The following is a 24404-nucleotide window of genomic DNA, read 5'->3' on the forward strand; positions in this document are numbered from 1 at the left end:
TTAAATGAGGGCAATTTTGACTGTCAGCATAGTAATATCTTCACTTATTTCCTGATTCTGTCACCCAATTTGGATGACATATATAAAAGGATAATATCCCTGAGATGTGCGTCCCATTAGACTGATAATTTGGCACGCCGGTTACAACAGAAGGTTAGGAAAATAAAGTTAAGCTGCCTACCTTTATAGTATCACATATAAAGAACTTAATGTTGCGGTCCACTCAAAGATTCCTTCATGGCGGCCTTTTCTAACATCTATTTGTTCGATCGTGATGTGGTCAATTGACGCAGTGGTGTATATCACCCAACTGAGGCAATTGGAAAAGAGAATCAAACGTTTGTAATAATCATAAAAAAATAATAAAACTTCAGAGACGAGGCAACCTGTCTAGTTTGCCGTCGGCTGGCTTTAAATCACGCGTACTGTAATTACTTTAGACTCTGTAGTATAATAGTTCCCTTGCAAATGCTATGATTGTGTGCGCATCAGTTTTTGATGTAAAACCCATAAACATACATTCCCAGTATGAACAATACGACGATCTGTGCTACTTTTTTGAAAAGCGCGAACTTATTTTTAGTCAAAATATTTGCGATTGCGGAATTTGCACGGGGCGAGGTATTCGCCGTGGGGCCAAACACTGCATGATAAGTATTCAAAGGCACAGTCAACAAGATGTCAATAGGGCATGTCTTCGATGATTCTCGTAAATCTATTGCAGAGAAGTAATGTGCTAATTTACATTGGGATCTATTTCTGGACGCATCTTTAACAGGAACTTTAAACCTAGTGCGATCACATCGATCAAGCGAGAAATTATATAATTAAAATTAATATATTTTTCTGTTCGCCGTCGGGAATGTGGACGGCTAAAAGACAGTCATTTCCAGGGTTTCTTTTGATCAAGGTGGTCATTTTATTGGGGTGTGTATGGATTCCTATCCATGACTGTAAATTTTACGAGTTGCGTGATATATTCGGCCGCAAACGAGGTAGCGAGTTGTAGCCCGGCGATTTCGTAGGCGCGGTCGCCAGGGAGACACTCCATTCTGAGATAATTACGACATAAACTGATGTGTAAACGTCCGTGGTACACACGTTACGCCGAGGTAGGCGCCCTGCTCACTTCGATGCGCCGTCCACAAAGGAATGAAGTCTCCAAGTCTTTTCGTCCGATCGTTCACAGCAGAATCGTGACTCGGCCCTTTGCTTAAAGTTTGCTGCAAGAAAACTAGGCAGGTAAGACCATGTACTTCAAAAACTAGGGCACGGGTTTCGATGTTCTACTGTCTGGCTGCTTCAAATGTTTGTCTCTCTGCCCTGTCAGACTTATGTATCGTTCAGCCATATACGTACACGGCCAAAACAGCGTGACAGATGGTCGAGGTATATTCTATTCCATTTGTGTTCGCTCATTTTGTTGTATTTTAGTCGAGCGACACTTCTTTGGGTAATTATTAGGTAACTACACCTCATGCCTAAAAATTTAGAAAACTTACGTAATGGTAAAACACACATTGGAACTTAGCAAAGCAAATGAGGGAAGCAGAAAAAATCGTCACGCGTTCATCCTAGGATGCTATATTGTTTTGGCATAGAGGATCCTTAAGGTAGAACGCGCCTCGGGGACAGATATTTTGACCCTCAAACTTTGACAATTCTTTTCTGATCTACCACTTGTGGGGGTTCATTTTAAAGCTCTCGGTGTAAGAAAAAGTTTCACCGTCTTAGTTTTTCGAAAAACAAAAATTGTATTTTTCTCAGTAGAGTTAACAGAGGGATGGCGGCCATTTTGAATTTCAGATATCGGTAAATCTTGAGTAATTTGTGTCCGTAGTACCAAAGTTTGCACGGGGACCCCCGATTTTTATTCTTGATTTTGAAAAAGAATAGTTGAAATATTCCTGGAGGAAATTTTGGGCAAAAGTTTGAAGTCTTTCACTTTCGAGGCGCATACTACCTTAAGGCGAACCACATTCGTTCTTTCTAATTAAAAGTAGACTGCTTTACCTTTCAGTAGATAAAGCCTTTATTTGTAAAAAAACATAATTTTGCGGTTCGGTCTCGTATATAAAAAATCGTATATAAACCTTTGTGAAATGATGAAAGTTTTACCATTAAATTTAATTTGGTATGATAAGCCCGTAACCCAAAAAAGAAAACAGATCTTCACTTAACAAGCTAAAACATTTTAGATGAATACCCCTGTGCTGTTTTTAAGAAAACAGTGTCCAATCGCCGGAAGGTTTTTCCTGCAAGGCATATATTCTGTGCATGCTCTCTGTATGACCATACTCGTTTGTTCTAAGGCATTGTCACGCAAACTGCTCTGCAGCGTGTTGACATTGTATGTAAAACCGGCGAAGCCATTCGCAGTATCTTGCCTGCATTCGACGCCCGCACATTGTAAGCAATCGCTGAAAATCTGAATTTACAGTTTTAGTTTCTATGTCTTTTAACAAAAATAGTTCAGCAAAACGATAGTATTGCTTTTAAGGTTCCTAAAGAAATCGATTGCAATGTCATGCGATATATAAACTGATACTGAAATCACAAAAAGTCTTAATTCTTTACGCTTGTCTCGATTTTCATTTTTATTCTAAATATAGCAGATATAGGCATCCGAGTCACGACTCGAGAAATGTGTTTTACGTGTACCATCATCTTATATGTCCCCTAGTCCTGTGAACTGATCAACAAGGTTTTTTGCTTTTAGTACTATCAAGAAATGTCTGAACCTTTAGTTGATCTTTTTGCAGAGTTTGAAGATGAGCAGTTTCACTACTGAACTGAAATCATGTAATTTTTTTTAATCCTGTATTTGGTAATTTGGAGGTTACCTGCATGCGTATGACACGACCGTGCTTTGAATCGTCATAATTGAGCGAACGGAGTTTTAATACATTCAAATCTGTTTTGCTTTTTTTGATTTTAGGTGCAAAATTAAAACTTATTACGCTTATTTAGATATGCCGAATCGTCGGTCGACCGAACACTACTGCCCTGCGACCAAACAGGAATGTAGTCATACATCTTTTAATTCTTTTATTACAAAATGCCACCAAGCAAACGCAGGGAAATTCTGACCGACAAAGACGGTATGTCTTCGCGCGAGAGAGAACGCGACAGGAGAGAATGAAATCAAAAAGGGGCAATGTTGCCTTCCAATCAAGCTTCAATTGATAGATAGGCTGTTTCAGAATTAAAAAGCAGAGTTCATTCCGATCTCGAGCAAAATTAGACATGTTGCAGCCACTTTACCTTCAACGGTGAGCTGGTAACTTTTCACAGGGGCTCGAAATGTTCATATTTTGTACTCGGGTCACGTATTGTGTCAATCTTGGTCTGTATGTTGCCTCACAACAGGATTGTGAAACACCAGAAGTGGCCTAAGTTGCCCATAAATCATTCAACCTTTGACGACCTTTGCGTCATCGACAGGCGATCCAAACAAAGACATTCCCTAATATCATTCGGATATTGTATTATTTGGTGTACGTTATATTCATAATCTATATAACAATAGTAAATGAATCAAATTTCGCAATTTTTGATCAACCGTTTTGATGGTTATCCTCGAGATATTCAAACGTCTTGAAGTCGGTGCCTATTTACCTAGTCTCAAACGTACATCCTTTGCTCTGTACATCTTACATCCTTCGCTCTATCCATTTGACGTTCAGTCACATAGTATAAGTCATTCCGGCGCTGTTGTACTTACCTAAGTTGTTCAGTTGAAACGCAATCACACTTGAAACCAATTCAAGCTACAATCTAAAAAGCGCTCAGTTCACTGTTTCCGTCGACTTTCGTCTTCTCTTTCCGTTACATTAAAAAAAAAGCTAACTGCAGCATCCATCATACCAGCTTCAACTTATCATCGAATTCATGCCGCCATATTTTCAAACTAATTAGTTGCAGGAAATATGATACATCGGATATTGTTGCTCGACATTAATATCTGTCTTTGCTTTTGTTAGTGTGTTATTGTTAGAAAACCGCATGCAAAGCGAGATCCATTCTAGTCAATTCTCCCAAATGGTCGCTAATGGGTTAATCATGCTCGGATGGCTTAAAACTTATTTTTTTAGGCGCTGTTAGGTCTCAACAATGAGGTACCAAAATTTGTCGTCAACCAATTATACATTTCATTTTGTTAAATTATTTTCTTAATTTATCTGATATCATTGGCCAACTGTTCTTATTTGACTTTATTACACCTTTAAGTTGAAAATTTATAACCAACGCAATATATAATTCAGGAAAACGGTTGACGGAATGCTGACGTCAAAGTCCGCACGGTCATCGCCAATGACATTATCTGCTACCCCTACCACCATCACAGCCACCTCCTCTTGCCCTCCGTACTGCTCAACAACAATAACATCATCATCAGTAGTTATCTCTTTCTAGCTTTCTTCTCTTCATCAAGTGTGTATCAACAACCTTCTGTCTGAAAATAGTTTCTTTGTTTTATGTTCCGAATAATTACCATGCACTGTCAATGTATACCTTTATTAAATAAAACCATCCGTTATTCCTGACTTCACTTGTCGAGGGACTGGCAATAAATCAGACCTTAGATACAAATATATGGCTCACTAAATCTCGACATCGCGCCTGCGCGGACGTCTATGTATCTCGCACTACAGCAGCTGTTTCCCGGGTAACGCCACTTGACATAACCATATTGAGTTTATGTGAGGCTTTCAAATATGTAACATCAAACGCGGCAAAAATATCATTTTTATGTCGTTATACCTGAAGGCAAACTTGATTTTCTGTATTTGTGGTATTAAGCGATTGCAAATAACTGCCCATATCTCGTATTAACACTACTAGAAATCACAGAGCAACTTTTTGCGCATAAAGCATTGCGGCACATTTGTTGCCGCGTTACTTTTGAGCGGCGGTTCAACGTAGCGCTGACAATAAATACACTTTGTTTATGAGGGCCAGGGGATTCATTCAGTCTATTCAAAAATCATAAAATGCGAGATAATGTTCACCGTAATGAGATTTATATCAAATTTTGCAATAAACGGGTAGGTTGAAATCCCCAGAAGACCTGTAGGGTAGCAAAAGATCACTTTAGATCCCCTTGTAATGTGCTAACCTTATGGTAAAGTCGTGTAACATCAGAGATAAATAGATTTTGCATGGTACTAATTGCAGATGTCGAGAATTTAATGAGATTACGACGTTCTATATTATAAGTAACTTATCGAGTTTTGTATATTTGTATTATTTCCCCAAGCCTGGAATGCCTTTCATAGACTTAGATACAAAAGGTTACCGATGTTAATTCAATTTCATACTCGATTTAAAATCCAGGAAAGGTAGGATAATTGAATCTTTCTTCATCACACTGCAATGTGATTGATAACAGGGCACGAATTTTAGTATTTCCTTTCACTCTACAGTGACGTCTCTTCAGGGAAATTGTGTCGTCATTATTCGGGATACTGTACTATAATCATCGAATGAAGCTTATAAACAATTTATATGACTGGAATCGATCATGAAATTGGTTGCCTATTAAATTTAATGCTTATTTAGAAGAAATAGAAACGAAACTTCATCGATCTTTGATCACGTCTATCACAATTGTAAAAGCAAAATGCGTTTATATCCCGTTACCCTTGGTTTGACAGCAAAAATTCTGTAAGAGTGATGTAATATTTAGTCACACTTTTGCTTATTTACATAGCATAGCAATATGTTTTGACAGTTTGTGATCTTTATCTTTCGTGAAACAAGTGTTTTCACAGCTGAACAGCGTATTGTGTACGAACGTTGTGGCAATCAATCATGACTTAATAAAAATATTCACTTTCAGTAAAGTTGACTATTTAAATAAATTTCAGAATATTAATAATGATATGAAAATGAGCGACAAATATCCAGCAAGTGTCACGCCATGACGACACAGGTATCTGTAAATTATACGCGGCGTTTCTGCGTCAGTCCAGAGAATTAGCCATCGACTAATTCCTATGCGTTTATGCTCACAGATAACGCTGCACTAGCTAAAGCGCCTCTAATGATTTGAAGAAGAGGCGCTTGATTCGTGGTATTGATTTTAACCTTGAGACAGCTGTGCATGCGTGTAAAGAATCTCGATTCAACTCTAGTGTGTCACTTGACCAAACAATCTAAGCTTTATATGTTTGGTCAGTAAAAGGAAACGCCGTAAGGCTTACCTGCTGGCCAAATATTCTGCGGTTCGAAGAAGCACTCTTATTAATGTCCATGGAATTTAACTTTACATCGAAATATTAAATAAAAAGGCAAGCAAGCAGGCAAGTAAATCAGTAAAAATGTAATTAAGTAAATAAGTAAGCCATGTAACTTTAGATTAACAGTGTTCAGAGATTGCATTCGTCCATTATCTAAATTTCTCCCATTTGTAATTTTGGGAAAAAAACCGTTTTACGCTGTTCCTCCATTTTATTAAAAAAGGTAGACCAAAATAAAGAAACAATTATAAACATATCCCAATGAATATGAAAGGGTTGGAAGGGGCTGTTCAGTTTCTGCGCATACTGTCATGGTATCATTTACTTCTAAAGGCAGTATTTTAGTGGAAATTCGATACATTCACTTGACTGTACTCTGTTACTCGTTAACCTTTAAAACAATTACAATTTCCCTTGCTGTTTCCCGCGTTTCCGCTGTATCGCATTAAGTTATATTCTGCTGCAGAATATCGCTTATGTGAGCCAAGCTAATTCTTTGATACAATCACCTTTGAATCACCTTTAACATCGATTTACTCCCTCCGCACGGTTATAAGGAGCCCGCAGGGATAACTAAACTGACAAAAACCCCCAAAAGAAAACAATAGAAAAACCGACGTATACAGTCAGTATTGCCATTTATATTGACGAATAACGGATAAGAAAAACAGCATCAGTTCTTGCAAGTTATGACATTTCGTGACATAGGAAGCAAGTCTATTGATGTTACTGTCTCCGTCGGTTCTTTTGAAGGTTTGTTAACCCTTTTGAGTGCTGTAATTTTCCCACCATAATTTCATTGTAACATTTTACTAATCTTTTTGAATTTTTCTGCAATTTTTTGATAATTTTGGACCAAATGGACATAACATTTCAATGACTGCAATTTTTGACCAAAATATTTTGGAAAAATCTGAAAAAACTTGTCTAGATCCGAGAAAATTTGCTGGCTATGTCATATTCTATAAAGGCAACAAAAGTTGACTTTTGCACTCAAAAGGTTAATAGAGAATTGTCCGAGGTCACCTGTCCTGTCTTAAAGGTTTGAATACCTAAACGTTACTTTATCTTTCCATCTGAGAACACCCTATTGAAAATTTTCCAAGATAACAGAAAATACACCTGTTAATTATAGCATTTAAATTGCTACATGCTGGCAAAAGGTATGTTGTATAGACCTTTGTTGCTGGTACAACCGTACTTTTCAGCACTGTTTACAAACATTATGACACTGTAATTGATGATACCGGCAGTGTATGCTTAACATTGTTAAGTGTTAAATATGCATAAGTCGTAAGATGATATTATAAGGTAACTAAGGTACCGACAAAGAATAATCATGTTTGTAGAACAATGAGTACAACTAGAATCATGTATTTAGAGCACGTACATTGTCAGCATGATAGCATAATGTCAGATGTTCACTGTACTCCCAAGAACCTAAGAACTATAACGTTTTTAGATACATTGAAACGTTTATGTATATTGCCCAGCAATAAGTCAAAGTGCGGACACATCAGGAGAACACGAAACGGTCCCGTCCAAGCTTTATGTTACAATAACCCCTCTATCATACAAGCTTTATGTTACAATAACCCCTCTATCATACTTGCGTTGGGAAATTGCGAAATTAGAGGCGAAATATCAGAGATATCGACCTTGCTTGCTTTTCAATGTATACACATCTCGATTTACACTCAGAAGGCGCAATGACAACTGTTTCTCCTATTGATACTGTTTCGCAGAGGGGCAATACTACTTTAATATGGCAGGGTTTGTCTATGCGGACTGATCCAATGTAAAGGTACTAACTCCACTTTTTAAAATTGAAAGGGCGCTTATACGAAAGTTGAAAAAGACAATAGCTTAAAACATACACTTAAGAGGAGTTTATGGATATTTTTCATTTTGAGAAAGCTATTCTAAGTTGTTTCGTAGCATAAGTTTCCCCTGCATCCACGAATGCAATCTGGTTATAGTGGCCAATCAGTCTTCTAGTCACCAAGAATAAGTCTTCGTAGACGTATCTTGTGTCGAATTTAATTGTAGAAAGAGACTATGTAGTCGAGCGAGGGACGACGTTTACAACTTGTGAAGCACATGGTTGGTACTTGAATTTGAAAGATATTGACGAACTTCATTTCACGTATTACGATTAAAATGTTTCAACGTTATTTCCACGAACTAGTTATATATATATATATACATATATATATATATATATATATATATATATATATATATATATATATATATATATATAATATATATATATATGTATATATGTATATATATATATATATATATTTACACGAACTAGTTATGTATATATATATATATATATATATATATATATATATATATATATATATATTATATATTACAGTAAACATAAAAAATTACATAAGATGAGATTATTCACATGAGATAATCTACATATAGTAAATTATATCTACCTATATTTATACATCTAGATAGTTTGATAGATAGATAGTTCGATAATTAATGTCTCTACTGTCGGAGTCGTTGTCTGAAAACAGTTTTTGTAAGACACAGCGCTGTATTGAAAGAAGAGGTAGCGCACATTCCGTCTGTTCCGAACGTTGTAAACAGTTAAATCTTGCTCCGTTAGGACCTGTTTGCAAACAACTAGAAGTCCCATCACATAGATCAACCATGATAAGTGCACTCCAGGCGATAGCGTAACGAATGACGCATTCGGTAATTGACTAGCTCGTTGTAGCAGCGAGGTATCTCAGATCGCTGCTCTAAGTTCGTTATATTTGCAATGTCCTCTAGACGAACGGCAGATTATTTGAATCTGACAAAGGAGGTCGATGCATCTTGATACAGTCGTGGTGGTCGTTAAATCGCTATCAGTGTAAAACGAAATTTCATTATTTATCATCTATTTATAGAAAGAAAAGCAAACGTGAATAGTAAATCAATGCCCAATCAGTCCATATCACTTATACGGGACTTATGGATTCTGTTTTACACAAAATAATGATGCAGATGCCTTCGACTCGTCGTCTTCTTTAACTCACCCAAAATAATGGAGCGCTATTGCAATTGAAGATGGAAACAATTTAAATTTGTCTGTGACATGCGCCAAATCAGGATAATGACGAGAACAGTTCTTAAAAGACAGCGAAGAACTTGTGGGTAATAGGCCTCGACATACATCGATAGTCCAATTTACTGATGTTGCTGGTAAGGTTATTTCATTTGCTTATAAAATTTAAACAATTCCGTGTGTATCAGTGTAAGGGTGATACTTTTGGTTTCTATTGATCCCTAGTTCTGTCTCTATAATCTTAAACACATCCCTACAGTCAAAAGTGTATCGTTTTCTTTGCGATTTATTCCAAATGATTAAGAAACCATGATGAATAGCTTGGCGAGTGAAGAGGACACATTCCATCATTTGGCGACTCCTCGAGATTATCGTATACATCACGTCAGAAAGCTTCTGAATTGTGCATTGGGCTTATTCCGTCATCAGAAAAAATAACATTTTTATGATAGTATTTAACGAGACATCAGCTTGTTTTATGACCCACGACCAAACGATGAGCAATATATCAAATAATATAATAATATAAATCAAATATTATAATAGAGTAAGCGAACATATTTTATGACTGTATATACGAACCATGTTTTTTTATTTTGCGCGAACATTTTCTATAAGATGTATTCGCTCTTTAAGAGAGAATCATATCAACAAAAGCTGTTTAAATATATTATATTTGCAGCCTCATATCAACCTGGATTGATTCAATTAGAAAGAACGAATACTGCTTCCAGTGTTGAAAAGTGTGTAATTAAAAAGAAGATAGGCTTAAATACGAAAGTTTCTGAAGGGAAGATTATGAATTTACGTAAGGAATGACTATCAGTTTTGGCAAAAATTGTGCCGCTATATTATGTGTGCTTCAACATGCAATCTGGTTGTAATATAAGGCATACATGAAACATTACTTTGTTTCAGGTGCACGCCAAAACAGGAGCAATGCTTGGTGAAGTATGTAAACCTTAGAAAGTGATTACTTTTGATAAATCACTCATTTCCATACAACGTAGCATTTTTCGCACACTTTTGATATCCCAAAATTAAAATATACATGGGCGAATGACTCCCCATGATAATTCAGGTCCTTTTTTAGACACGTGATGTTGGGCGCCTTTGACATACTTTACTGCAAGAAATTCATGAACTACCCCTATATAAAATCATATATATATATATATATATATATATATATGTATATATATATATATATATATATATATATTATATATATATATATTTACCGTATTAACAACTTGAAGTCAGATATGTCTTTTTGTGAATTCGTCAGTCATATTGCACAATTTTGTATCCACACAAATATTCATAGTTTATTGCACAAGATATCCACAATACATGTTGCTGTATTGTTAAATTAAAAGTTATCAATAATCGTATTATCGAGGTGAATAATATTGATAAAATAGTCACAGCGAAGTAAGATTGAAAGGCAGTCATAGTTCCTGAAAAAAAACTATTTGCCTTAATTTGTGTGAATAACGTAAATGATTCAATAGTACACGTTTTTACGGTGCTACACGCGGAAAATTACATATATTATGTCTGTACGTGATTGATCAAGAAAGTAGATTTTGATGTGGTTAAATGTTCTTATGTAGTTACTGATAAAAAATCAATAGATAATAATACGTACGTCATCGAATCATGTGCACATTGCTACGATGACGTATATTGTAATGCGAATGGTGATCATGAAGCTCATTCGTTATATGCTATGATGATCCACCAGGCCATTTACCAATTTAAGACGTTTCTTTGTTTAAATAAGTAGAGTGAAACTAAGGATAGCATCTTCAGGTGATTAGCAGTACTATGTTTGTAAAGTGACGCGAGCTACGACCTTTATTGTGTAAATATTGTAGCCATTGAAGTCATTTCTTTGACACTGGTGAGGAGATAGAGTCTAGCAAGGGTATAAAGGTATGCCGTCTCAATTACAGGTACGGATTGCAGCCATTTAACACATTTCATGGCATTAATATACATGCTCATCATTGCTTTCCAATAATAGATTAGTCATTGAATTTGCGGTCACGGTGTCGAGACTGATAAATAAATCTCTTTAATTGCCATCCCATAGCCTGATGGTCTCATAGGCTCTTAAACAAATTCTTTGAGTGTTTATAATAATAAGTTATTGATTTATTGTGACTCCATGCGATCATAAATACACGTCTTATAATGGGGTCGAAAGACAGCAATAAATAACATAAAAAGACTTACACATATGAATATGTTCGCTAAGAGTCCTTGTACAAGTGGAAATATTGCAGTTGTTTCTCTGCTAAACTTGGCGTTCAGTTCTTATGCGATACAAGATAGTAGTCACTTGTTAAAGAAAAGTAGCCTGGACCAACCAAGAAAGTTGTTATAATATTTTCTGCAATAACATTTCCAGGATTTATGCCCCGAAATAAGAATGTGAAAGATTCCTTATGCTGGCATTCATAATTTATAAATAGCTAGTAGGGTAGAGAATTATAAAAGGCCATTGTGGTATCAAGAGAAAGGTCCCCTTTGTAATCTGTAATCCCACTGACAATATCTTCAAAGTCAAGCACAATCAAATAGTCATGTTGTCAAAGTGACAATCCATAGATGACTTTTACATTTTGAACATATTTGGAGACTGAATTACCTTTTAATTGCTAATTGCGAGGTTTTTTGCCATTTTTTTGACCTGAGTCTTTGCCTTAATTTTTAAACCCTAATAATGAACATCATTTAAATAGGAGTAATCGTTGTTGCTCTATTTTGCTACCCTACAAGTGTCATGTTGACATGACAACATGGTGCGATTACGTCTGCATCGATTTGAATCTGTCTAAGAAATTTAAGGTTTCCAGACAACTCCTACATAGGCAGATCATAAAATTAACGACTTTAAATCAAAAGCTAGAATCAGGCAGATTTAACGCAAACGTACATGTACGCGCCGTAACAAAGGGAGGAACCGAACTATTACATCTACATTTGTAAGTTTGCGAAATGCTTTGATGACTCCCGCTGCAACCATTGCAGCTAACACTTTTTGATCGAGACATCGGAACGGTAAGATTTTAAGATAAGGGCTAAGACGTAATAAAATTCAGGAAGCCAACTGTGAAAAGCCGTATAAATGTTCAAGAACCTTTCAAGTATGAAGACTTTTCATTCTGGTCTTTCTATTCCTGACGAGATCGCAAACACTGCACATAAAACTAGAATATGGTACACTTCAATGTATAATTTTGCTGGTATAATAGAATGTGTTTTATTTTTGACATGAGGACGTAAGCAGATTATGACTTCGTGTATATTCATTTACCAGTTGATGGTTGCCATGACAATCCCACACTCCTTCTAAATTGTTGCGAAGATTGCATAATTGACTCAAAAAAGATACATAGCCAGCCAGGTAAAAACGTGCCTGGCATCAAATTGATAGATGGAACGCTGAGGTTAAGTTACGAATCGACAGACTTGCTAAATGAAGAGTAGCCTTACGAAGCTCACGACATATTCCCTCAATCTATCAGATATATACGGGAATTTGATATATCCTAAACGTTAGCTGGACAACAGTTTGAGCCATTTTTAATGTCAAGAAAACCTATAATTGTTATTACGTATTTGAATTATATGTCAAACATATATTTTTAATCATAAAAATTGGGAAAACGGTCTATTTCATAGCTTCCTATCATAGAATTAATTGTCGTCAGACAATATCAAATGATCACTATTTCAAGCTTTCTACTGTGTGTCGAATTACAAAAAGTCTCTAACGGTTCTTCAGAATACTAATATGGTCTTCACAGCGCAGACAGTCCTGGGTTGCTGTTTGGGATGCAACCACAAGTCGTAATATTCCATCGAAGTATAATCATATTCAGCCTTTTTACCTGATCTCTTGAGATAAACTTTGACAACGAGAGCGGAGATTATCATTTTGTTCATAGTTCTCCTAATAACTTAATGTGTCATCGACCGGCCAATTGACTTCGCATGCCCGTGTCATTTTGTTTTTCAATAAGTGAAAGTTGGTTGCCAAGGCAACAGGAGGTATCAAGCGCCACTTGCCATGAAGAAAGGATGTTCGTGGAAATATGATTAAGCCAAGGTCAAAGTTAACACTGTATATTGATAGTCAATGTAATAGAGTAATCATCGTTTTAGGGAATAGAACTAACTTATTGGGCATGCGCATTAAGTTTCAGAATTCAATATTGCATGCACTCCACGATTGTATTAGGCTATATCAAAGCCTATAATTTGTGCTTGCTGATATGTGATTATATATGTGCCCAGTATGATACAGAATGCGTTCGCCCAGTTCAAAAGTCAAAATATATTTTCTTCATAGTTCTGGAAGATGTGGTTTTCACTGTGGTTGACAATTGCCTGTTTTTATCATGAAAGTGCACAGCTATAAATATGATTTTGGGTTCTAAAGGATATCTATATTTAATTTTTTGCCGTTACCTGAGATATATACCTTTCTGTCATAGTCACCGTTTGCCACCATCTAGAGATAAAATGATTTCTGCTCATTTGGGAGTATTCGCTCAAATGGTAAAGACTTGAATGCGGCGACAGGGAACCCGTTTTGTAAAGGGATTATCAGTACGTAAAAGTATTTCTTACATCCAAGAGAAAAGCTACGGATTATGCAGATTTGGTTTTGCATACATAGAAAATCGATCCTCTTTCAAAGGTGGCATTCTATTTTAAGCATAACATTAAACATAGGATAAAGCCTGAGTACGAGGGCTCTTCTGGTATATAAAGTCCAACCCAACGATAAAATGTCGAGGCCGCAGGCCGAGACATTTTATCATAGGGTTGGACTTTATATACCAGAAGAGCCCGAGGACGAGGGTTTTATCCGACTTAAAAACTATCGCCCCTAACTGATATATTTTCGTTTTCAATGTGTTTATGTCAACCGTCCCCTTTGTCAATGTAACATGTTTAGGATATGAATTAAAACTTTTATTTGTGAAATAGCCTTCCAATGTAATGGAACATCCTATAAATGCCCTAGGTCACATTATATAAATGCCCTAGGGCATAGCAGATTTTGTGTTGCAGCTGGTTTCCGCTGTGTTACCAAATTTGAATATTAAAACGTACCAGATGTCTACAGAATATGACATGTTCACTTTTGATTGGACAGTACTTTACTACGGCACTGTCATTCGTTTCTGGAATTTGGTGACCAAGGCTTTACAAGTAGATAAAACACCCTGAATTGAGCACTCTGATTGGTCAATCAACAGTAGATGTTTTTAAGCTTAACTTAATGCCTTCGATGTTTTACCTTTCCGATCATGGTCATGTACACCTGAACAAATATATTCGTGCTAGTGATTAAAACTATGGCAGTCAACAATGGAATGGGCAGCAATGATGATATATGAATCTGAAAACGAAAGAGTCGTTTATAGAATGTGTAAATCTTTGCAACAGATTTATTGGTGTTTGGAATCAATGTTGATGAGATATTCATTAAAAATGAAACGTTATTTAGAAAGGCACATACATCGACAGCTATCATGAATGGAATTAACAATGCACTCAATGTGATTAAGATAAAAGCTGCAACTATCTCCAATAATTGAAGATAATTCAAGATAAATCGCGACAGAGTCACCATCTCATAAGGTTAAGCTTGTTTTTGGTTTAATCGGTAAGTTAGTTTTTCTTCTGATGCTGGTAATCGGAAGTTGGTTAAAATCACAGTCTGCCGCAAGTTTTCCCGTTTGATATCAACATTGACTTTATCAAGTTGATCTAATAATTGTAACGCCTTTGACTGTTATCTGCACCAGAAAGGAATATTAGATCTAGAGAAATCGTAAAATTCATGTCAGCTGCTTCATATTGCCCTCTACTCTAGTGGCTAAAATCACCGACCTTCTATCATAATCTGTGGTGACCAACATCATTAAAGATTTTGCTGCCGTCAACTGACAGTCCACTCCAGAAGATGAGCTTCGTACAGACCTTTCTGTTGCTGCAATATGACTTATTTCCAGACAGTGATAATGGCCAAGATGGCAGAATTCGTGGCTGAAAGGTGACATACTTGATATTGAAAACATGTATAAATAGACATGCATAACTATTGCTGAAAATGTGACGGAAGCACTAGTTTACTCATTTTAACTTTGTCAAAATGAAAACTCTTATTAAACGACTTATCAAAGCACAGAATGCAGCAAGATAAAAATGATGTGGTCTCGACATAACTACCATTGTTTAAAGGAAACATGGCTCGAAATCCCCCCTCTCTCTCTGTCTGTCTGTCTGTCTGTCTGTCTGTCTGTCTGTCTGTCTGTCTGTCTGTCTCTCTGTCTCTCTCTCTCTATCTATCTCTGTCTCTCTCTTCCCCCTCTCTCTCCCTCTCTCTCTCCCTCTCTCTGAATTAGCTACGGTGGATTCTGTGGAGTTTGCCTCAATTGTCTGTCAAGTACGTTTGTGTAGTCTGCATACAAGCAGAATGAAAACAAATAATTTCCTACGAGGATATTGTATACTTTATACTTTAGGTGTATATATATATATATATATATATATATATATATATATATATATATATATATATATATATATATATAAAGTGTTCTCCTCTGTAACAGGGTCGGCTAATTTGCATAACAATAACGATGTAAATTTTATGTTAATTATGCAATACACATATCACTCCATAGCATGAGAAAAAATCCCACAATAAAAGGATAAAGTAATATCTTTCATGCACTTTCAGCACTTCATATATTACATCCATATTTTCATTCAAAGTCTTCCAGTTCTCTTTAGAATAACATTCAAAATCAGACGTGTTATGTGATCCTCTGTTATGACCGTTACATGTTTGTCTGTAGCCAGATTGCTATTCTAAAACCATGGACGTCTTTTTTAAAGTCCATGGCAAGTGTCTTCCTACCTCCATGGTTACACGGACAAGTTCATACGGGACTGAATATTAGTCAGAGGAGCATGCCTGCAGAGAAATATGTTGACTTTAAAACTCAATTCATAATAAAGAGAAGCCCGAAAATATTGATACCGGGTATTTTCAAGAACAAGATTTGAAATTGCATCGACTTCTACTTCGACAAACGTACGAAACTTCGACAACTGCGCGGCGTCGGCCGTAGCCATGCATTGTGTGTGTGTGTGGAGCACGCTTGAACACACGCGACCTTTGAACCTATACTGTATATCCTAACCGTACATACATACATGTAGCTGCTGTATTCAGATGATCACACGAATGATTATTTTAACTCATGTAGTTCCTTTTTATTTCATTTCATGGTGCCCTGAATATTGTAAAACGGGTCGTGGGTTTTGAAACTGGATCAAGTGAAATTGTTTCTAAAAGTCAATCGAACGAATCCATGCAAGTTACGAATGCGTGACACGAGGTGACACACATGGCTTCAACGTCATGTGGACGTACACAGATCTGGAAATGGCTAACTCGGACACGCAACGATATGAACACGCGGCAGTACCATACTTTGCATCTGAATTTTGTCTCAACCAATCGTACGATTTCAGCCAGTTCTGATCGAAATCACTTTTCTGACCTTCGAGCCACTTCTGATCGAAATCACTTTTCCTGACCTACGGACTCTTACCAGAGCGAGCCATGGGTGGCAACGGCAGTTCAACCAATTGCCTAGTATAGATGCTTTGACTGAGTGCCCGCTGGCAAAGATGCAACACCGAGCCTTTCGTTGAGTCATGGATGTAATTTTTAATTTTTACATCCATGGTTGAGTATACTCCATGTCCGTTATGTTATATAAAATGGCCATTGTCGGTACGATCGGCAGCGTAACACATTTTATGCTTTTTGAATTTAAGTTTCATCCGTCTTAGCCGATGTTCATTTGCACTACGCCGCCCATTTATTCTCCTCACAGACAAGCGCGACTTTGGGTGCTTTGCACCCGATAACCCTGCCTCATTGTGTGTAAAACACCTACAGCATCGACATGAGAGGAGAACAGTCTAACCATTTCACACATTTTGGCGATGGAATAAACCTTTTAATCATCTGGCACGTCGTGTTATCGCCACACTTAGAACCGTTTCACACTTGAACTCGTTTCACACAAAATCGCCGCCGAGAAACAATAAGTCTTCAGCCACATTGAAAGAGAATCGGCGGACACGAAACAGGATCGGCTTGAAAAATAAAGGATCAGGCGAAAAAATAAAGGATCGGGCGAAAAAAATAAAGGATCGGGCCGATCCTGTTAAACGGCCTGGGGAGAACACTGTATATATATATATATATATATATATATATATATATATATATATATTATATATATATATATATATATATATATATATATATATATATATATATATATATATATATCTTAAATATTTAAAATTAAACGACTGTTTTATCTATTTTTAATCGATCAAGTAGGTCAATCCAATAGGCCAATCTCGTTGTTGAAATATTAGCGTGTCTGGAAAAATTTGTAATATTCATTTGTCCACGATGTATGATGTGGTTTGTTTAACCTTGCCTGCTTAACGTATCCCGGCTTGCTTGATCATAGGCTTATTGCTCTCAAAATACGAAGCAAGGTAGAAGAACAATCATTTTGGAATCTCCTTTAGAAAATTGCTTTATAAATCATTCCGAGTCGAGAAATGTCGTGTTACCTTATTCAATTACTCAGCCCATTTTCAGAAGTAATTCGTTCCTTAGAGAACAGTTATATTGCGCTAACTGGCAATCTTGCAGCAGCGACTACTACCAATTTGAGGCTTGAAAAGAGCGACAGATAAAAGTGACCCTAAGACTGAGAGCGTACAGAACGTTTATTGGATGCCAACTGCAATTAGTCTGTTAGTCACATCCCTCATTGACGGCGCAAGAGAAGCTGAAAGCTACTGAAATGCGGATAGCATTGTTATCGGTGAGTGTTCCTGAATTTCCACAATTCCCATATGAATGGCATTCACCAGGCAAGCGCGATAGCGAGTACAACCAGATCAGGTTGATATTACACAAAATAAGTCTTGCGACGTACGCATGCGTATTGACAGCGTTGGCATGATGTTTTACGTTTGAAAGGTACATGGTGGGCGAGGCGTGCAAGAACGTTCAGCTTGACTCGCAGCGTGTTTGCAAGGTTATTCTGATTGGTCGATTGTCACTATTCACAGCAACTTAGGGAGTTTATTTGTATTATTTCATTATAACGGTACGATTCTGCCAACCAATTGGATAACAGCTTCGAAATCGCTGCGAGTCGCCCCAGAACGTTCAGCTTGACTCATTACGAATGAAGCGCTTTGCACCTGACTGGCGACCAGTCGATACAGGAACACATAACACAATCAGCGACAAATCGTCCAGATAGTTCCATTCTCGGGCTCAAATCATGTTGAGTCTATGCTAGACACGCACGAATGCTTGTATTGAAACCAGTTTCGATGAATTTCCCAATTTAGTGCTGTTGTCTTTATGATGAAGTAAAAGTTATCTGCATATATTGATTGGCGTATTTGCATGTTTCCTATACAACTCAGTACTGAATAGAACTGTGACTCACGCGAACTATTCACTACAGTAACCGTAAAACACACATGACCACAAATGATGTGCACAAACCTAAAACGTGTCCGTCGTTTTTAATGCCAAAGTTTCTTCGCGTAAGAGTGTAAACATTTCTTTTACAATTCTTCAAGGGCTTGCTTAAAGAGTAAATATTTTTACCATTCTTCCAGGGCTTAGTTGAAAAGTAAATATTATTAATTCAGTGAATCAAATATGTATAATCGATGTAGGTATATCATATCGAAGTTAAAGAGGTACATATAATTAGGTGATAAGCTGTATCAATCGAGACCCGTTATCTTCGAATGTAATCGTCTTCTTGGTAGCCTTGTATGCGTTTCAAAACAATTTTCCAAGCTTTCACTGTCATCTTTGTTTTTGCTCGTTTAATGTTTTCGGTTTCACATACTCCTGTTGTTAAGAAAACGTACGGATGTTGGCGGAAATTTTGTTTATCATAGTGTTATTCTTTTTTTGCCAAAAAAGCAAATGCCTTAGTCAACTGAGCTGATACAACTAAAATCAATGATAAAATTTAATAATACAGTGACAAAAACTTAGGTAAATGGATTTAGTCTTTAAAGCGTAATAAAAACTGCAGCAAATACCGTACCAGCTGAGCCAATCAGTACATTATGGGTAAAGATGGCGTCATATAAATGGTTCAATTACTCTATTCTAGGTCTTTTTGCAGCTCTGCTGTGGTGCTCTTAAATTTAATGCATCCTGTAAAATCAACGTCATAATTAACTTGAATACAGTGGCTGCAGCTATTTAGCTTTATGGATGAGCTGAAAAAATGAAAATGAATCAAATACTTAATAATGCGAGAGGTCAGTGAACTGCAGAGATGAGTGCGTAACCGAAAGCAGGAGGAAGACGGCGCATATGCTCACTGTTCATTGCAAGAAAGCGTTTGACACATATCATCCGATCTATAAAAGATAGGCTATATAGCTCGATCACTTCACCTTCAATGGCAAATGAGACAGAATCGGGTTGTATTTTTCAAAATCAATGTTCTGTTTTTAACAGTTGATCTCCAATGTGGTGCCGGACTTGAAATATCAAGCTTCTGGGCATTGGTGTATAAGCTCTGGATTGATGTATAATCTAAAAGACAAACGTTTCCCGAAAGTTTTGTTTGGCAGTTTTGATTTACATAAGACGTTAGACGGTGGTACCTGAATACTTGCAATTCGTGACAATGAAGGTATCAATTCAAAAGATGCAATTTTATACTCATACATGGACAGCGTCATCGATGTGCCTGGCATGTGCTGCACAGATTTCGAAATGTTCGAAATTAGACTGTCGTAATAGATAGTAGCAACTTGAAGCTTTATCTTCCGATAAAATACTGATTATTATATCATACCAGAATATTGATGGCGCAAATACAGCAATCTGATTGGTTGAGACGCGAAAAGAACCGTGGTATATTCGTGATATACCACGGCTGGCATACGCGCGAACTCTAAGCTTGAGCAAAAATAAGGTTTTTACATTCCTAGTCAGAATTTCAATATACTGTTATGATATAATAGCAATACTTCACACCGAGCAACGTTATACCACTCGATTTTGGCCAGTTCACTTTATATATGCACTCGCTATCGCTCGTGTATATATATCCTGAACTGGTCAAAATCTAACTCGTCAAAATCTCGTGGTATACCGTCGCCGGTGTGCGTTATTGCTTAAATATTACATAGTATAATTAAGCGTCTCTCTTCATTACACTCTAAGGTTTACCTTAAACCCAGATATCCACTGTATGTGCCATACACTATGCATATATATAGTATATGGCACTACCTGTGGGTATTTGGTTGAATATTTCAGTTCATTGGTATGGTTCATCGACAATATTGCGCAATGCTGGAATAAGTATGCGATACACAACATATACAATGATGTAGAGTGGTCGAATATACTTTCTACAAACAACTAGATGTAATCAATTAGGCAATAAGTGTGACGTCTGGAGAAGTAGTCTCACTATGTACAATCGTCATAACACGTGCCTCCATTTAAAGAATGTAATCAAGCCTCATTTCGAACCCTCATGAAATGTTCATAGCACATTTGGTTGCCTTTCAACGAAGATGCAAACGTGATGCGGCAACATTGTTAATATTTTATTACTTTGATGGTCCACTTGCCTTATAACAGAATGATTGCTGAAAAAACCTTCCTGCCTAGCAGATGATGGTTCCGAATCATTGCAAAACTCGTGAAATGTACCGGTGGCTGCCAACTAATAATTTGAACTGTTTGGCACCGTTTGGCGCCCTCTTATGCCTACAAGGGAATTATCGGCACAAAGCAGCCTTGTTAATTCAAGCTTGAAATTCGCGATGCAGAATTAAACGTACACTCTCGGCGTTCGCTTTAATTCTCTGCCGATAGAATGGCTCGTAAATTAAAATTTCTGTGAAATCGTCCAGCTGTTCAGATCTAAATTTGACCAAGCGAGAAACAAACTTAAAAATTAATGGGCAATCATGCTATCTGACGGTGAAAAATCTCAGAAACTCTCTTGCTTTCTAATCGTATCGTTTTATTAACAACTGCAAGAATCGTTTGTTTCCCTAGATCTGCAAAATATCGTGTATAGATTTAATCCGTATCTCCGTTCCAATCTGGCGTTTACTTACATTACTTTGCAGGTAATTGCGTGATGTGATTTCGCTGTGAAACCTACACAGACAGCAAACTAAATGAACGCTATGTATTCTTTTCGCTAACTGCATCAGTGTTTGGCCTTCCGTATTTTGCGTCTATTGGCACTTAGCAGCGTACACTTCCGATTAGGTTCGTGTGAATAAAATCGAGTTTGATTTTTACCAGATTTTCAACGTAATGTTGTCTCCGATTCATTTATATTGCGTGTTCAGCATCGCATTCAGTTGTCCCCTCAGCATGAGAAGATTGATGCTATTCTAGTCAAAGGCACGCGGACAATGTGCATGTGACAGGTGTCACGAGTTCCATTACCTTAGCAATTGTTCATTAAGAAAAGGAGCAAAAGTGCTTTGACAACAATTGACAGTTACGAGGACTATAAACAACTCGACTACCCTTTATGGACCTTGCCAATAAGAGTTCCACCGAGTCGAGTGATAGGTAGAAGTTTGCCAGATAATCACTATCTAATATAAGCAATTGGCTCCAACATTCCACAGCGCAACAAATAGGTTGCCTAGTCAGTGGACACGTTGATTGTTCTGATATACGCCGACGCAAATTCTGTTTGGTCGTCGTATTCACCGCTCTCCGATTCCCTATCTCTCATCTTACCCGTGGGGAGTTTATTCTCCAGAATAGGCAACGAGTCTTGCTGCACGTTTCTTCCATTCAACGCATCGGTGTGACGTCTGGGATGACAAAGAGATTCTATACAAGCCGTACACGCATCTCTATTACTCATCCATCAACTGCCAAAGTTGTTGTTCCCCACAGAAGATCAGATTATCAAACAACCAAAGACGGTAAAATCGATTATTTTGTAGTCACCTTTTAGTAACTAAAAGTCGTTCTCTAATGTGAAGCAATTTTATCATAGAGGTTATGCCTACTGCTATCATTTACCCCTTTTCACAAACCTTTTACAAACCACCACTTTTATTTCCATATAATGATGTTAATTTGTAACAAGTTAAACCTGAGAGCCAGCGTAGTGTACCTCATAGACAAGACAGATAAGCATGTTTTATATATAGCTTCAGAGCAGCAAGTGCCGGTTTTTTTGTACATTTTCCTAGGATTACCATGATTTTTCTGCACGGGTCACAAGCAAGAATAAAATGAGTTGCTTCATGATGCAAAACAAACAGGGATTTACTGGTTGAAGGATGTGAAAGTATGTCAAAAGTCATCCGGGGTCATGTTTATTCCTTACTGGTCAAAACACCAGAAAACCCTAACTTCTTGCCCTATTGGTTAGCGTAGAACGAGGTATGTGCATAATCAATTAGCTTATTCACTAACTAAAACACTGCCCCTATGAAGTTTCTCATGCCTATCTACACCTTGGTTCTACCTTCTTTACTTGGTAATATACGTAAAAGAAGACCAAACATTTTCAAGGTCATCCTAAAATCTGAGCATAAACGTTGGCCCCATACTGGTCTATATGCAAGAAAACCAAAACTCCAGCCTTATTGATTAGCCGTTAATTAATGTGGTGGCAAGTGGTTAATGTTAATCCATGATGTGGCTTACGCCACCAATGCCTAGATCTGAACTGTTGTAGTTACTGAGGTACATACCTGAAAGTCAGCCAAACGCCACATAAGACCATTCCCATACTGAGCAGAATACAACAAATCCTAAGCTGTAGCTCCGTTGGTAATCTTATACTCAATATGTACAAAACTGATAAGGTAGAAAAGCAGTTAAAGCGAATACGTCAATGGTCACAGGCTTATGCTTTAGAATGCCAGTGCTGCACCTGTTACACTGCAGTCGCTGCGATACCTGACATTAGGATAAATGTCATCAAAGTTCATCTCAAACTATAAGAGAACAAATAACGGTCCACAACCGGTCAATAGCCGAAAAAAACACAAATTTAATCCAATTTTATAGCCTAGAATTGAATATGTGCATAATGCATAAGGCATGAGCTCCTGCGGGAGGAAGCTTATGCCACGAAATACCAGAGCTGTACCTAATGAAGTTACTGAAATAGATGAAAGTACATCAAAGGTTATTGAAGGTCATCCGAACTGTTGGGGAAATTTTGGTCCCCCTTCTGTTGGTAACATGCAACGAAATCCAAACCTTTAACCCTATGAGTTAGCCCACAGTTACATATACTGTGCAGATAATACTGAGATGCATAAACTATTTGTTGTCAAAAACCAGTTTGATACCAAAAATCTTCTTCACATAAATGACTGGCGCACAGTAAATGTGAGCTGTATTAACTCTCGCGTGATTTCAAGGTGGCGACCATAATTACTGATCAATTTCTGCTCCGAAAGAATGCATTTAACACTGAATGTTCAACCTTTGTCAAGGGAAACTCTTCTGGTCATGGAAGCCCATTGTCGAGAAAAATTGTGGCGAATAACAATTTTGTGTCTACATAGTCGATGAAAAACTGGTCAAAATTGCGGCACCCACGTATACGACAGAAAGTGCAACCTTTCCTGACGTGTTGGTGTACAGAGAATACATAACATTCCTTATGTACGCGTTTTCAATATTATTTGCTTCAAGAGAAAACTTTGGGTCTTCTGTCTTTACTCGCTATTGTATGGTATGTTTTGCCCTCACATCAGAAGTTTCCGGGATATGGTGTTTTCTTACAAATGCGAAATACACGTATTTCAGGTCTGCCATAAGAGTCGCAGGTGACAGTCTCGCCGGTCATTCTCGTCATAACACAATGTTATTTGGAAGAGACTTGACAAAACACTAGCAGAAAAAGGCCTATATATGATGTATACCACCAAAGTCAAGCTAAAATAAATAAAAA

At 37.1% G+C, this 24404-nt stretch overlaps 1 protein-coding gene across 4 annotated transcripts in view; it reads left to right on the plus strand.

The window, feature by feature from the left end:
* Nucleotides 1-24404, plus strand: part of LOC139122754 (substance-P receptor-like) — a 93725-nt gene that overhangs the window by 33370 nt on the left and 35951 nt on the right. Inside the window, exon 1 of one of the 4 annotated variants that reach the window (XM_070688445.1) lies at nt 882-1242. The exons of 2 other annotated variants lie outside the window; for them this stretch is intronic. The gene's annotated coding sequence lies outside the window, so the exon portion shown is untranslated. Of the gene's footprint in view, nt 1-881; nt 1243-24404 lie in introns of those variants that run through there. One more of the 4 variants, XM_070688448.1, reaches the window with a different exon arrangement.

This window comes from Ptychodera flava, chromosome 22 (assembly GCF_041260155.1).
Source record: "Ptychodera flava strain L36383 chromosome 22, AS_Pfla_20210202, whole genome shotgun sequence".
In the NCBI taxonomy this organism is placed as follows: domain Eukaryota; kingdom Metazoa; phylum Hemichordata; class Enteropneusta; family Ptychoderidae; genus Ptychodera; species Ptychodera flava.